At 47.7% G+C, this 14,956-nt stretch overlaps 1 long non-coding RNA gene across 1 annotated transcript; it reads right to left on the reverse strand.

Annotated features, from left to right (window-relative positions):
* Positions 1 to 3,271: 3,271 nt before the first annotated feature.
* Positions 3,272 to 12,246, reverse strand: LOC103673160. Its single transcript, XR_571336.2, has 3 exons — positions 12,108 to 12,246; positions 4,576 to 4,679; positions 3,272 to 3,428 (listed from the first exon to the last, which is right to left on the reverse strand). It is a non-coding gene; the product is annotated as an uncharacterized LOC103673160 (long non-coding RNA).
* Positions 12,247 to 14,956: the final 2,710 nt, after the last annotated feature.

Genomic DNA, 14,956 nt, shown 5'->3' on the forward strand with positions numbered 1-14,956 from the left:
GAGGCATATTAAAATGATAGACTAAAGAGATGTTATATAGATGGCAGACCCCACTGAGATCACGTGCCAACCACATTCGCATCGGTCATACCTGAGCCAAAGGCAAGGCTTAACCGACTGAGTCACCCATGCGCCCCAACCTATATACTCACACATCCTCACACACCACTTACAGAGCCAGCACTTCACGTCACTGTCAATCCACCTCATATCATCTCCATAGCACGGTACTTTTTTTGCTTATTCTACTGTTCACTTATGCTTCAGAGTTTACACTTAATTCAGATTTATAATGAATGATTTGTTAATTCAATAACTAGCAGCCACGTCTATCTGCTTGATCCAGCAAACTCACTCCTGGGAATTTTAGCAAGTACTAAGAAAAAGGTTACATGAATGCAAATGTCTGTTGCCATCAAATTGTGTTTGTCAGACCTCATTTTACCAACCACATAGGAAAGCTAATTATTAAAAAATCAGCATATGGAGTCAGGTTTTTAGGGAAGGTTCCTTGGAAAAAAGAGCTTTGAACAGAATCTTGAAGAGGTAGATTTGGTGAAGCAGAAGAAAGACTGGGGAGGAATGCGCCTGACAAAGGAACGAAATCCAGAAGATACTGGTCAGTCATCTGCATCGGGGTCCCAGAGGGAGTGGAGTTCCAGAACCAGAGAGAAGCTGGTGGGTGAGAGAGCCCACCTGAAGTTCAGTGGGAACATGACTGAGCGCTTCTTCAATAAATACTGGAGAATCCCAAAATATTATAAATGTAAAGTTTGCGTCTTACCACAGCTGTTTTAAAATACCTGCAAATGTGTGGAATATCTGAGATTTGCTCTTCCAGATCAGGAAAGTCATTCTGCACTTCCTGGCAGATGCTGTCAAACACACGCCCACCAGGGTTTCCGACACAGAACCTGTGCGGATAAGCAAGGGTGGGGCTTCCCACCGCAAGACACCTCCGCACTTATTAAGGGTCCCATATCAGATCATTTGGGGTTTGTCAGCGTGTTTGCAACTCTGTCAGAAAAGATTTGAGAGCAATCTCAACAGAAAGAACAAAAAGTCGTTCCTCTAGGAGAAAAGCCCTTTGACAGGTAAAACTCCCACAAAAATATTTGAACACGTTAATAACAACAAAATTCTCAGGGCATGGGCTAAGTTGATCAAAGGACATTTAAGGGCCTCTGTCTTCGTGGGGGAGCAAATTAATTAGGCACACGTAAATCAGAGCAGTCACGTGGATACCAGCACCCATATCTCCCTTGGTACATCTTCCTGGGAACCTGTGTCGAATCAGGTCACAGACCTTGTCCGCTGGAGCCCACAAGAACAGTTTCTGTGCTCAGCAGGTCTAGAGACGTAGTTGTACAGGTCCCAAATCCCTTACCTGAGATTCTTGGGTGCTCTGTAATTCAGAATGTTTCAGATTTCTGGAAGACCACGGCGCAGACCTTCTATTTATGGCAGTCCAGTGAAGTCCAGAGCAGCAACCTGTAATCAAGCACATTAGATTTCCATAGCAAAACACAAACATTCATGCTAACTGAGATAAATGAAGCTATATGTAGCCCGGAGTGCAGGTCAAGGATTTGCCACCAAACGAGCTTGCTGGGATGTTATGGAATGCTTCCTTTAAAACACAGAGCTTTCAAAAAATAAAATAAAATAAAATCCAGAGCTTTCTGGACTTGAGAATTGTGAGTAAGGGTGGTGTGGATTGTGGAAACGAGCTGTTTCCAGAAAAGGCTTGAAACTACTGGAGACAATGCGTGTGATGCAGCAGAGTGGGGATCACGGGACCTCAGTTGCTCAGGCTCTCAGCCTCAGGCTCTGCATACATTCACAATGACACACGGTGACCGGACCGAGGCAAAGAAACATCTTTGGTCGTGATCACCAGGAGGACCTTGGGTTTCTCAGAATTGAACTGAGAGAATGGGGGCTGCGCGCAGGGTCTGGCGAGAAGATCAGGACCTGCTCAGGAGGGAGGCAGGTGGAGAGCAGCGGCAGATTTCAGTCTGGGAGACGACTAGAAGCCAGTTTTTGTGCAGTTTTGCTTTAGAGTTCACAATTCTCAGACCTTTCCTGCCTCCCCCACAAAACCATCTGCCAACTCTCCATATCTCATTCATCTGTGACAGCATTGATTTAACTCAGAGATGTACTGAACTGCTGAGATCCACTTGAGGGTGAGTGTGAGCCAAGGCCAGAGTCGCCCAACAGCCAGGACACACCCACCCACCACCTGCACACCACATCAGTGACCGCAGTCTACAACCTCCTGACATTCACGACAGGAGCCCCTGGCTGCAGGGATGGTTTGAAAATCCTTGGGAATGGGAGGGTGTGGTCTTGCTTCCCAGTGTAAGGATATCTAAATGAGTTTATCAACAACCACGCACAGGAAGCTGGGCCGTGTGGTTCAAGTGAGAGGCTAGTAACAGCAGTTACTGTGTAGCAGCTTCTGGGCACTTTACAAAGATTAACTCGCTAGTCCTCACAGCAGTCCGCAGGTGGACACTGTTATACTTCCATTTTACAGATGACAAAACTGGAGGGGTAGAGAGGTTGAAAGACTTGGAGAGATGGGTGCTGGGAGAAGATGTGGTCCATATATACAATGGAATATTACTCAGCCATCAAAAAGAACGATTTCACAACATTTTCAGCAACATGGACGGGACGGGAGGAGATAATGCTAAGTGAAATAAGTCAAGCAGAGAAAGACAATTACCGTATGGTTTCACTCATTTATGGAACGTAAGAAATAGGAAGATCGGTAGGAGAAGAAAGGGAAGAATGAAGGGGGGGTAAACAGAAGGGGGAATGAAACATGAAAGACTATGGACTCTGGGAAACAAACTGAGGGCTTCAGAGAGGAGGGGTGTGGGGGATTGGGATAGGCCGGTGATGGGTATTAAGGAGGGCATGGATTGCATGGGGCACTGGGCGTTATACGCAAGTAATAAATCATGGAACATTACATCAAAAACTAGGGACATACCGTATGGTGACTAACATAACATAATAAAAAATTATTATTAAAAAATTAATTTATGTATTTGAGAGAGGGGGGAGGGAGAGAGAAAGAGTGAGCATGAGTAGGGGAGGGGCAGAGTGAGAAGGATAAGCAGACTCCCCACTGAGTGGGGAGCCTGATGCAAGGCTCCATCCCAGGACCCCGAGATCATGACCTGAGCCAAAGGCAGAGGCTTAACCGACTGAGTCACCCAGGCGCCCCAACCTACAGGTACTTCAAAATCCTCCTACACCACCTTGTTTTTCTCCATGGCCATCACTTATATGATATTCTGTGCACCTACTTGTTTATTGGGTTGTGGTCCTCTCCCCCAACTGAAGGTCAGTTCCAGGAAGGCTGAGTGTTTGCTGTTGGGCTCACTGTCTCACTGCCAGCTCCTGGCACAGCCCTGCACCGTAACAGATGTGCAACAAATATTTTTTGAATGAATGAACTCTGTCAGCCATACAAACGTCTATCTGCTTTGATCCAGCAAACTCACTCCTGGGAATTTTAGCAAGTAATTCAAGAAAAAGGTTACATGAATGCAAATGTCTGTTGCCATCAAATTGTGTTTGTCAGACCTCATTTTACCAACCACATAGGGAAAGCTAATTATTAAAAAAATCAGCATATGGAGTCAGGTTTTTAGGGAAGGTTCCTTGGAAAAAAGAGCTTTGAACAGAATCTTGAAGAGGTAGATTTGGTGAAGCAGAAGAAAGACCTGGGGGAGGAATGCGTCTGACAAAGGAACGAAATCCAGAAGATACTGGTCAGTCATCTGCATCGGGGGTCCCAGAGGGAGTGGAGTTCCAGAACCAGAGAGAAGCTGGTGGGTGAGAGAGCCCACCTGAAGTTCAGTGTGAACATGACTGAGCGCTTCTCTCAATAAATACTGGAGAATCCCAAAATATTATAAATGTAAAGTTTGCGTCTTACCACAGCTGTTTTAAAATACCTGCAAATGTGTGGAATATCTGAGATTTGCTCTTCCAGATCAGGAAAGTCATTCTGCACTTCCTGGCAGATGCTGTCAAACACACGCCCACCAGGGTTTCCGACACAGAACCTGTGCGGATAAGCAAGGGTGGGGCTTCCCCACCTGCAAGACACCTCCGCACTTATTAAGGGTCCCATATCAGATCATTTGGGGTTTGTCAGCGTGTTTGCAACTCTGTCAGAAAAGATTTGAGAGCAATCTCAACAGAAAGAACAAAAAGTCGTTCCTCTAGGTGAGAAAAGCCCTTTGACAGGTAAAACTCCCACAAAAAATATTTGAACACGTTAATAACAACAAAATTCTCAGGGCATGGGCTAAGTTGATCAAAGGACATTTAAGGGCCTCTGTCTTCGTGGGGGAGCAAATTAATTAGGCACACGTAAATCAGAGCAGTCACGTGAGTGTACCAGCACCCATACGTTCCCTTGGTACATCTTCCTGGGAACCTGTGTCGAATCAGGTCACAGACCTTGTGGCCCGCTGGAGCCCACAAGAACAGTTTCTGTGCTCAGCAGGTCTAGAGACGTAAAAGTTGTACAGGTCCCAAATCCCTTACCTGAGATTCTTGGGTGCTCTGTAATTCAGAATGTTTCAGATTTCTGGAAGACCCTGGCGCAGACCTTCTATTTATGGCAGTCCAGTGAAGTCCGCAGCAGCACCCTGTAATCAAGCACATTAGCATTTCCATAGCAAAACACAAACATTCATGCTAACTGAGATAAATGAAGCTATATGTAGCCCGAGTGCAGGTCAAGGATTTGCCACCAAACGAGCTTGCTGGGATGTTATGGAATGCTTCCTTTAAAACACAGAGCTTTCAAAAAAATAAAATAAAATAAAATCCAGAGCTTTCTGGACTTGAGAATTGTGAGTAAGGGGTGGTGGATTGTGGAAACGAGCTGTTTCCAGAAAGGCTTGAAACTACTGGAGACAATGCGTGTGATGCAGCAGAGTGGGGATCACGGGACCTCAGTTGCTCAGGCTCTCAGCCTCAGGCTCTGCATAACATTCACACATGACACACGTGTGACCGACCGAGGCAAAGAAACATCTTTGGTCGTGATCACCAGGAGGACCTTGGGTTTCCTCAGAATTGAACTGGAGAGAATGGGGGGCTGCGGCCGCAGGGTCTGGCGAGAAGATCAGGACCTGCTCAGGAGGGAGGCAGGTGGAGAGCAGCGGCAGATTTCAGTCTGGGAGACGACTAGAAGCCAGTTTTTGTGCAGTTTTGCTTTAGAGTTCACAATTTCAGACCTTTCCTGCCTCCCCACAAAACCATCTGCCAACTCTCCATATCTCATTCATCTGTGACAGCATTGGATTTAACTCAGAGATGTACTGAACTGCTGAGATCCACTTGAGGGTGAGTGTGAGCCAAGGCCAGAGTCGTCCAGCCAACAGCCAGGACACACCCACCCACCACCTGCACACCACATCAGTGACCGCAGTCTACAACTCAGTCTGACATTCACGACAGGAGCCCCTGGCTGCAGGGATGGTTTGCAAATATCCTTGGGAATGGGAGGGTGTGGTCTTGCTTCCCAGTGTAAGGATATCTAAATGAGTTTATCAACAACCACGCACAGGAAGCTGGGCCGTGTGGTTCAAGTGAGAGGCTAGTAACAGCAGTTACTGTGTAGCAGCTTCTGGGCACTTTACAAAGATTAACTCGCTAGTCCTCACAGCAGTCCTGCGAGGTGGACACTGTTATACTTCCATTTTACAGATGACAAAACTGAGGGGTAGAGAGGTTGAAAGACTTGGAGAGATGGGTGCTGGGATTTACACTCTGGCACCCATGTTAGTAACAAATACACTAAACGTGGTTCAAACACCTCCATTCGTGCACTTTCCAGCCCAAAGCTTCTGCCGGGCTTGCTGCCTGCACACTGATGGGTGATGGAGATAAAAGCTTATGAAAGACTAGTGGATTTTCAAAAATATTCAACAAAGAAAACAGTCCAGTTAACGTCTTCTACCTCTTCTTAGCAAACCCAAAAGTATGACATCCAAGTGATTTGGGAGGGTCTCCATTTGCCAGTCTTAAGACTCTAACCACAGGAGAGTCCCTGAGTCCCTCTTCAGCACAAGCCTGGCCTTCTTTGCCGCTCCCTGGACCTTCCTTCAAACCCCACAGCCTTCACAGAATCTGCTCACAGTAGCAAAGGTGCTCCAGACCAAGCTCCTTGCAGAGATGCCAACACACAGTCCCCATCCTGAGCTCCCTAAGCGACCAGACACTGGGTGCTATGAGTGATCGCAAGCTGAACTGGCCATGCACGTCTAATTGGACCCTTTGGGGTTGATTTTGCAACACCAATATTTGTAGTTGAGGATTTCCCCCACACGCACACACATACACACATGCATGCACAGACATAATCCCCTTCCCAAGTATAACAGAGCAAGTCTCAAATTCTGCTTCTCATACAGCCAAGGATCATCAAGCAGGGCCAAATAGCTTGCCACAACCTTATGCATAAACGCCATGACAACCCAGCGACCTGTCTTTTTAGGCGATCAGAAGACACTGTATGAAAGTCTCCTGAGGCTGCGTCTCGGCAGGATCCAGCTAAGCATACCAATGCGGATGGGAACTCTGGGGCCCAAGACTGTTGGGGGGGGTCAAGTCTGGGCCCCAGGTCACGGCCAAGGGAGAACGGCCTACTTAAATCTAGTGAAAGCAGGGCAGTGTTCGTCGGCACTTCCTCCCAAGACAAGCCCTGTGACAGCCTGGAGCAGGGGTAGAAGCCGGATTTGCTACCTGACCCAGCCTCTTTCAGGCCCTATGATTCCTGGTAGAGCATTTAAGCTCACTGCAGCCTCAGTTTCCCTGACAGTAAAATGGGGATGCACTGCTTACCCTCCAGGCCACCACAAGGACACCATGAGATAACACACAGCATGGGAAACAGCACCTCCCGCAGAGCTCGCGGTGAATGTGAGTGACTCGATTACCCAACATGCTCTAGTCCTTGCCTCGGGGAAGAGCTTCTTAACCTCAGCACGGCTGACTCTGGGGACCCAGTAATTCACTGCTGTGGGGGCTGCCCTGCATGTGGTAGGATGTCAAGCAGCGTCCCTGGCCTCTACCCTCTAGATGTCAGTAACATCCTCCCTCCCAAATATATTTGTAAATGACACTACAGATAAAGGACTGGTATCCAAGATCTACAAAGAACTTCTCAAACTCAATACCCGAGAAACAAATAAACAAATCAAAAAATGGGCAGAAGATAGGAACAGACACTTTTCCAATGAAGACATACAAATGGCTAACAGACACATGAAAAAATGTTCAAAATCATTAGCCATCAAGGAAATTCAAATCAAAACCACACTGAGATACCACCTTACGCCAGTTAGAATGGCAAAAATAGACAAGGCAAGAAACAACAATTGTTGGAGAGGATGTGGAGAAAGGGGATCCCTCCTACATTGTTGGTGGGAATGCAAGTTGGTACAGCCACTCTGGAAAACAGTGTGGAGGTCCCTTAAAAAGTTAAAAATTGAGCTACCCTATGATCCAGCCATTGCACTACTGGGTGTTTACCCCAAAGATACAGACGTAGTAAAGAGAAGGGCCATATGCACCCCAATGTTCATAGCAGCAATGTCCACAATAGCTAAATCGTGGAAGGAGCCAAGATGCCCTTCAACAGATGACTGGATTAAGAAGTTGTGGTCCATATATACAATGGAATATTACTCAGCTATCAGAAAGAACGAGTTCTCAACATTTGCTGCAACATGGACGGCACTGGAGGAGATAATGCTAAGTGAAATAAGTCAAGCAGAGAAAGACAACTATCATATGATTTCTCTCATCTATGGAACATAAGAACTAGGATGATCGGTAGGGGAAGAAAGGGATAAAGAAAGGGGGGGTAATCAGAAGGGGGAATGAACCATGAGATACTATGGACTATGAGAAACAAACTGAGGACCTCAGAGGGGAGGGGGGTGGGGGAATGGGATAGACCGGTGATGGGTAGTAAGGAGGGCACGTATTGCATGGTGCACTGGGTGTTATACGCAACTAATGAATCATCGAGCCTTACATCGGAAACCGGGGATGTACTGTATGGTGACTAACATAATATAATAAAAAATCATTATTAAAATAAATAAATAAATAGAAAAGATACTTCTATTAAAAAAAAAAAAATCCTCCCTCCCAGCTACAACAACCAAACATGTCTCCAGACTTGGTAAGTGTCCCAGAGAAGGGGAAGGGAAATGCCCCCTGCTAATCCTTAAGAACCTCAAGGGACAGAAACCTCAGGGCCAAATGCAGTTGCAGACCTCCACTCCTGGGGAGCATGTGGTGCACAAGAGCAGAGAGCGGTGGGGAAGAAGGAAAACCTACCATCCCCAAGAAGTGGGACATTCGAGAGCAACTGGATTTGCTGAATGTGCCCGTCCTCATACTGCGCTTCTCTCCCTCAACTTGTACGTTCCCATGTATAATGATGGTATGGTGTTGAGCTTACATGGATACAGATTTCTGTCATTAATCTGTTATATCAAAGAGAAGGTAAACTATTTGTCTGTGAAAGGAACACATTGTATTTACTATCACCTGTTTAAGACAATGGAAGTGTACAGCTGTTGCCCAGGTGCTCAGGTGTGAAGCAGAGTGGACAGATCCAGAGGGGGCACAAAGGATCACCCTGGGAGGAAATGGGCCAGCGTTCCCATCCGAAATCAAATCAACCTCCGTGTGAATACCATCCACTTTCTTTTTTTTTTCTTTTTAAGATTTTATTTATTTGACAGAGAGACAGAGCACAAGCAGGGGGAGCAGCAGGCAGAGGGAGAGAGAGAAGCAGGCTCCCCGCTGAGCAGGGAGCCCCATGCAGGACTCAATGCCAGGACCCTGGGATCATGACCTGAGCCAAAAGCAGACGCTTAACCAACTAAGCCACCCAGGCATCCCTACCATCCACTTTTTAAAGCGACTGTTCTGGTCAGCCAGATAATGATAGAAGGGTATGCAAGAGAGAGGCAAGAAATAAAAGGGGGAAAGGGGCACCTGGGTGGTTCAGTCAGTTAAGCGTCCAACTCTTAGTTTCAGTTCAGGTCATGATCTCAGGGTCCTGGGATCGAGCCCTGCATCAGTCTCCATGCTCAGCAGGGGGTCTGCTTGAGATTATCTCTCTCCTTCTCCTCTGCACCTCCCCACCCCCCCCACACACACTCTCTCTCACTCTAAAAATAAACAAATAAATCTTTTTTTTTTTTTAAGAAATAAAAGGGGGAGAGCATGGGACAATAAAGGAATACACCAGAAAGCAGTATTTAGAGTTTGTCATTTGGACAAAGATTTTTTTTTTAAGTAGTCAATGACCCAGTGATTAGCTGCCATGCAGTGGGCAGCATGTCTGGCACCATGAAAAACACAAAAATGCATGAGGTCTGGATTCTGAATCAAGATGCCTGTTCAGACAACCACATGGGGCCCGAGGGACGATGCAACCAAATGCATCTGGGGACGATGCCACTGTGGAATATGAGCTGGATATTCAAGAACAGATATTCCAGTTAGTAAGTACCAGCATGAGCCAAGATATGAGGTCAGCTTGAGACAGAGCAAGCATCCTATGTCGGGGGCGGGGGCATAGAATGAACATGTGGAGAAGTTTTGAACATCAGTGTGCTGCTCATTACTGAGCTCTTGTCCCTCAGTTCCCGATGTACCTCCTGTCCTGGGCTTTGTGCTGCTGGGGCTGGAGGTCCGCAAACCACATTCCTGCTTTGCCAACTGCTCCCTGTGCCAACAAAGGGGGCGCTGGAGGGAGACTGCAAGGCTGGAGGAGGAGGCCAGGAAGGGCTGTTTCCTGTCTGCTTCCTGTTCCTGCCGGCCTCACCCCAACAGCCCTTCCTCATCCTGGCAAAGTCTGCTGTTGCTTCCCTTTGGACCCAGTTTGGGAGCTTTCAACCGGCAGAACCAGCCTTATTATGCACCCCATGAGAGACGCCAGCCCCGGCCTCAGGACCTCCTCCTTAGAGCCCTGAGGTTTACCTCCATGGGGCCCTCTGCCAATCTCCTAAAAGTTTTAATTGCAGTTTCTTTATTTTGTACCTCCAACTTAAGGGAAGAAGCACCTTCCTGCAGTTGTGTCCTCATAATATGGAATTTTTACCTTTCACTTGATCTTAGCCAAAAGTCCAAGAAGCAATTGAGTTTTTAACTTTCAATTACCTACTTTAATAAATAACACCTAGTTGACAGATCTTTATATTAAATTCTACTAAAATAGCTGCTTTGATTTCTGTTTCCTGGTTGGATCCTGACTAACAAAACCAAAAAGGAAATTAAATCTCTATGTGATGAGAACTCTTATTCCACAAATTTAGAAGTACAAGACTATCCTTTCATTCTTTCACTTAAAACAAATTAAATCCTACCCCATGTGTGTTCAACCCATCAGGCTAGATGTTATCAGGGCTCTGACTTCCAGCCCAGAGGCAAGTAAGGACCGAGGGAGGCTTACACAGCACCAGAACATTCATATGTGAGGATACTCTATGGTATGTACAACCTGGTCTAGCCTCATGGAAGCTCATGCTTTAGAATAAAGGCTAATCTGGTTAAAGAGTAAAGGCTACTCTAGATCTGAAACAACAAAGATTCCAAACAAGGAAAAAATCTAGCCAAACTACAAGCCGATTAACCACTTGCCAGAATAATGATCTGCACTATTCAAAGGAAGACAACAAAATCCAGATACTCAACAATGTAATATTCACAATCACAAATCACAGCAAATTAAAACCACAATGAGGTACCACCATATACCATTTAGAATAGTAAAAGTGAAAAACCTGACAATACCAAGTGTTGTGACATTGTCAGAAACCGTAACTCTCATACATTGCTGTTAAAATGTAGAACGGTACAACCATTTGGAAAAGTTGGACGGTTTCTTGTGAAGTTGCATTTACACCTACTGTATGACCCAAATGTCCCATTTCTAGGTATTTTTCCAAACAAAATGAAAAAATGCTTACAAAAAGATTCATCTTCATATGTTCCTAGTACACTTACTCATAATAGCCAAGAAATGGAAACAATTCAAATGTTCATCAATAGATGAATGGATAAACAAATTTTAGTGTATTTACCCAGCAAAAACTATTTCTGATACACAGAAGAAATTCACAAACATGCTGAGTGGAAGAAGTCGGGCACAGAAGAGCATCCTTAAGTTGACCCTTAAACAATGGAGGTTGGGATGCCACCCCCCAACACAGTCAAAAATCCATGTATAACTTTTGAATCCCCCAAAACTTAATTACTAATAGCCTACTGTTGATCGGAGTCTTTATTGGTAACATAGTCAATTAACACATACTTTGTATTGTTATATGCATTATATACCATATTCTTATAGTAAAGTAAGCTAGAGAAAAGAAAATATTATTGAGAAAATACATTTACAGTACTGTACCCTGTGGATAAGCAGGAAAATCAGTTTTCTAGGTACCGCAATAGGCCAGCTGCCACAACGTAACGGGAATGGAAATCACTAGAGTTTGGCAAACCGATGGATGTGAGAAGGAGCTCCAGAGACCACCTGGTCTTGGAAGCCCGGGTTCCTGGGTTCCTAAGAATGTTGGGGTGGGGGGAAGTCATTAACCAGAGAGACCCACTCAGAAGGACAGCCCAAATGTGGCAGAGAAGGGGAAGTATTTAGTCTGGAAAATTCTGAGCTCAAAGTGCCTACAGGACAACCAGGTGATGCCACGCAGTGGCTGGGAATGTAAAACGCAGGAAGGACAACACATGTGGGTTTCTAAGTCTACTCGAATAAGCCTTGTTCTTTTATTCTAAGTGCCTCTGCACCTGCTGTTCCCTTTGCATGAAACTTTCCTTCTCCTCCACATCTATCAAGTCTACTTTGCCTAAAAGACCAGTTCAAATTGAACCATAAGAGTGGTCCTGGACTCCTGTAGGCAAAGTAAATAGCTTTGGCCCCCTCCCATCTTACTGTGCTAATTGGAGGTGAGTGGAAAGGCTGGACTGAGAAGGGCCTGAACTCGGGTCAGAGTGATCTGGATTTGAATCCCAACTGCCAATCATACCAGCGGTGTGATCCTCGATAATTCACAACGTCTTGAGTCTCGGAGTCCTCCTGGGTGAAATGGAGAGAACATCGAACTCATAAGGTCAAAAGACACTAACTGTGGTCGCTTGGCGGTGGAAGCGGTGACGTAGTCACTGTAATTGTTAAAGGACCTGTTTTCTCTCGCCCTCTAGACTGTGAGCCCCACTGGGCAGGGTCCCTGTTTTCTCCGGGTCTCCCTGAGTCCGGCGTTCACAACATGCTTGACGTACAAAGAGCACGAGGAAGATGTAGACGAGGGACAGCGCTCATGGGAATCCTGAGCGGTTTCCGCAGTAAATTCACTCAGAAGTCACATCTGTGATTCGGCAAACGCAGGAATGAGGCCAGCAGCAGCCTGCCACCTTCTGCCAGAAAGAAGAGTAATAACATCTGCAAGTGTGAGTCACTGTAGAGGTTTCACTGCAGATGCACCTTGGGGAATCCGGAGGCGGAGCCGGGAGCGGGAGGGGTCTTGAGGGCCGACCCATGTTCCCCAGGGCGGAACGAGACTGAAAGGCGACTTGGGCACAGTTCGGATACTGCGGGGAGGAGAAGATGGCCTCTGCGAGGATTTCCCTGAGAGGGTGCCCTGGGGGGCGGTGAGAACCCGCCTCAAGCACCACGACAGTGCGGACAGCGAGGATGTGACCCCGCGTGGCAGGCTTGCTTCCCTAGAGCACCTCTGGGGCCCTGGAGCCTTCTCCGGAAAGCCCCACTCCGGAGAGCTACCCTGCATGTTGCCGGGGACCAAAGAACAGAGTCCTGCAGGACGCTAAGCTCAGCACAGTTAAGGTATCCTGCGCCGGCCGGAGACCCATCAACTCGGAGACCGGCTGTGACGTGAACAGTGAGATGCCCTGGGCGACCCCACCCAAGTGCATGTGAGGATGCCTCTCCGCCAGCAGCGACACCTCCTCCCGAGAGGGAAGGCCCGCCCCCGGAGCGTGGCCCGCGAGCCACTGGCCAATCCGTGTCGCGAGGCTAGGTCACGTGGTCGCTGTCCAGGCCAGGGTTTTCCGGCGGCGAAAAGCCTCTGGCACCACGCCCTTGAAGATCTTCTCGCGAGAGCAGCCCAGACGGCTTGTCTTCTAATCGGTCCGACGCCTCCTGGCGCCGCGTTCCGGAACAGGGAGCTGCGAAGCTCTGTGGCTCCGGTGCGGAGTGCTGGAGGCGCCCGCCAGGACAGGACAGGGGCGTCGGAGGGACGGGCTGTAGCCGGCTTGGGCCTCCGCGCCAGGACAGCGGTGCTCGGCGGGGCCGCCTTGGCTTCTTGTCGCATCAGCCAGGCCCCGGAGACCCCGAGGCCCTGGATGTGCACTTCCCCGGGCCGGAAGCGGCGACCGGGTTAACAGGCGTCAGTGGGGGGCTCGGGTCCCGTGATTTCCCAGCTTCTCAGAGTCTTTGTCATCACTCCACCCACTGAAAATGTGAGGCACGGGAGAATATTCCAGCAGGAAATCCGGGGTCGACCTCATCTGAGAAGATGTGGTATGAGCGCAGATCGAGTTTGCGCATCGCACGAGTGCTCAAGCTCCTCCCCAGAAGGGTTCACCTATGCTTCAACTACCCTGCAGGGCGCGCTTTGTCCTCCCCATTTTAGAGATGAGGAAACAGGCTCTGACAGGTTTGTGGAACTTGCCCAGGGTTGCACAGAGCCAGGCTTTGCATCTCAGTATCTCAAACCGGAACAGTCGCCACTGCTTCTGAATGACCAGCCTCAGGACCCTGAGGTCTGGGGGGAAAGACTTGGCTACATGCCCCTGTGCACTGGTCAGGGAATGGGCTGCACACTTGATCCCCAGTCCCTGAGGTGCCAGCTGCTAAGCCTAACCTCAGGTGGCCAGCAGAAGACAGCCTGTCACCAGGACCCACCAGAGCCCCTTGCATGTTTCTGGCCTCCGTGCTGCCCCTGGTCCCAGCCTTCAAGCACCAGGGCCTTCCTGGCGTGGATCTGGAGGAAGGAGGAGGCACATGTGGACCCCAGCTGTAATGACCATGGCCATGAAAGGGCTACTTCTTTACCACGGTGCTGCCAGGAGTGAAAAAATGGGCTTCCTCAGATACACTTCTCTGAAGGAACTCCTAAGGAGATATTAAATTGTCCCAATTTATATTCATTCATATCAAATGAACATTTGTCTCAGGCCCAGCATGATACCTTCGTGGACCAAACGAATCTATTTCAGCCACCTACAGGTGAGTCAGAGGCCACCACCACCACCACCACCATTTATGTTCCCAGGAAATGCCTGAAATTCTACCATTAGCAATTCTGTAAGATGAAGAATCATGCTGTCTAGATTCACAGATAGATGAAATGTTTTAACCCCTGAATTTCTGATAGGAGAGGAGGTAAATTAAAGCACTGGGTTCCTAGGGAGAGGGAAGAGAGGACACAAACAAAGGGGAAGGGGCTCCCTTCCCAGGAGGGACTCTGGTTAGGGATCTAAGAGGGATCTCTCCACTTAGTGCAGATCCCTCAGGAAGTTGTAAGACCTTGTGTGTCCCACTCACTTACTACTCCCCGAGCCTTAGAAGGGTGCTCTTCTGCCCTCTGTGAGTCTGAGACCAGATGAACTTCTGAATGCTCACAGCCACCTGTGGCCACATTCTGGGGATATGAATCCCAGCACTCTCTGCTAGCCAGACTTCCTCCGAGCGGCAGAAATGGGAACCCTTTCTGTTTCCCATTCCAAGAAGCAAAGCAAAGCCATATTCAGAAAATAATGAGAAAGAGCCATTAAGTCAAAGGAAAAAGGAAAACAAGCCAATAAATCAGCTGTGTATGGCACTACAGAGAGATTAAGAACCCCAAGGTGACATAAG

The sequence above is a fragment of the Ursus maritimus genome, unplaced genomic scaffold (assembly GCF_017311325.1).
Source record: "Ursus maritimus isolate PB19 unplaced genomic scaffold, ASM1731132v1 scaffold_4, whole genome shotgun sequence".
Lineage (NCBI taxonomy): Eukaryota > Metazoa > Chordata > Mammalia > Carnivora > Ursidae > Ursus > Ursus maritimus.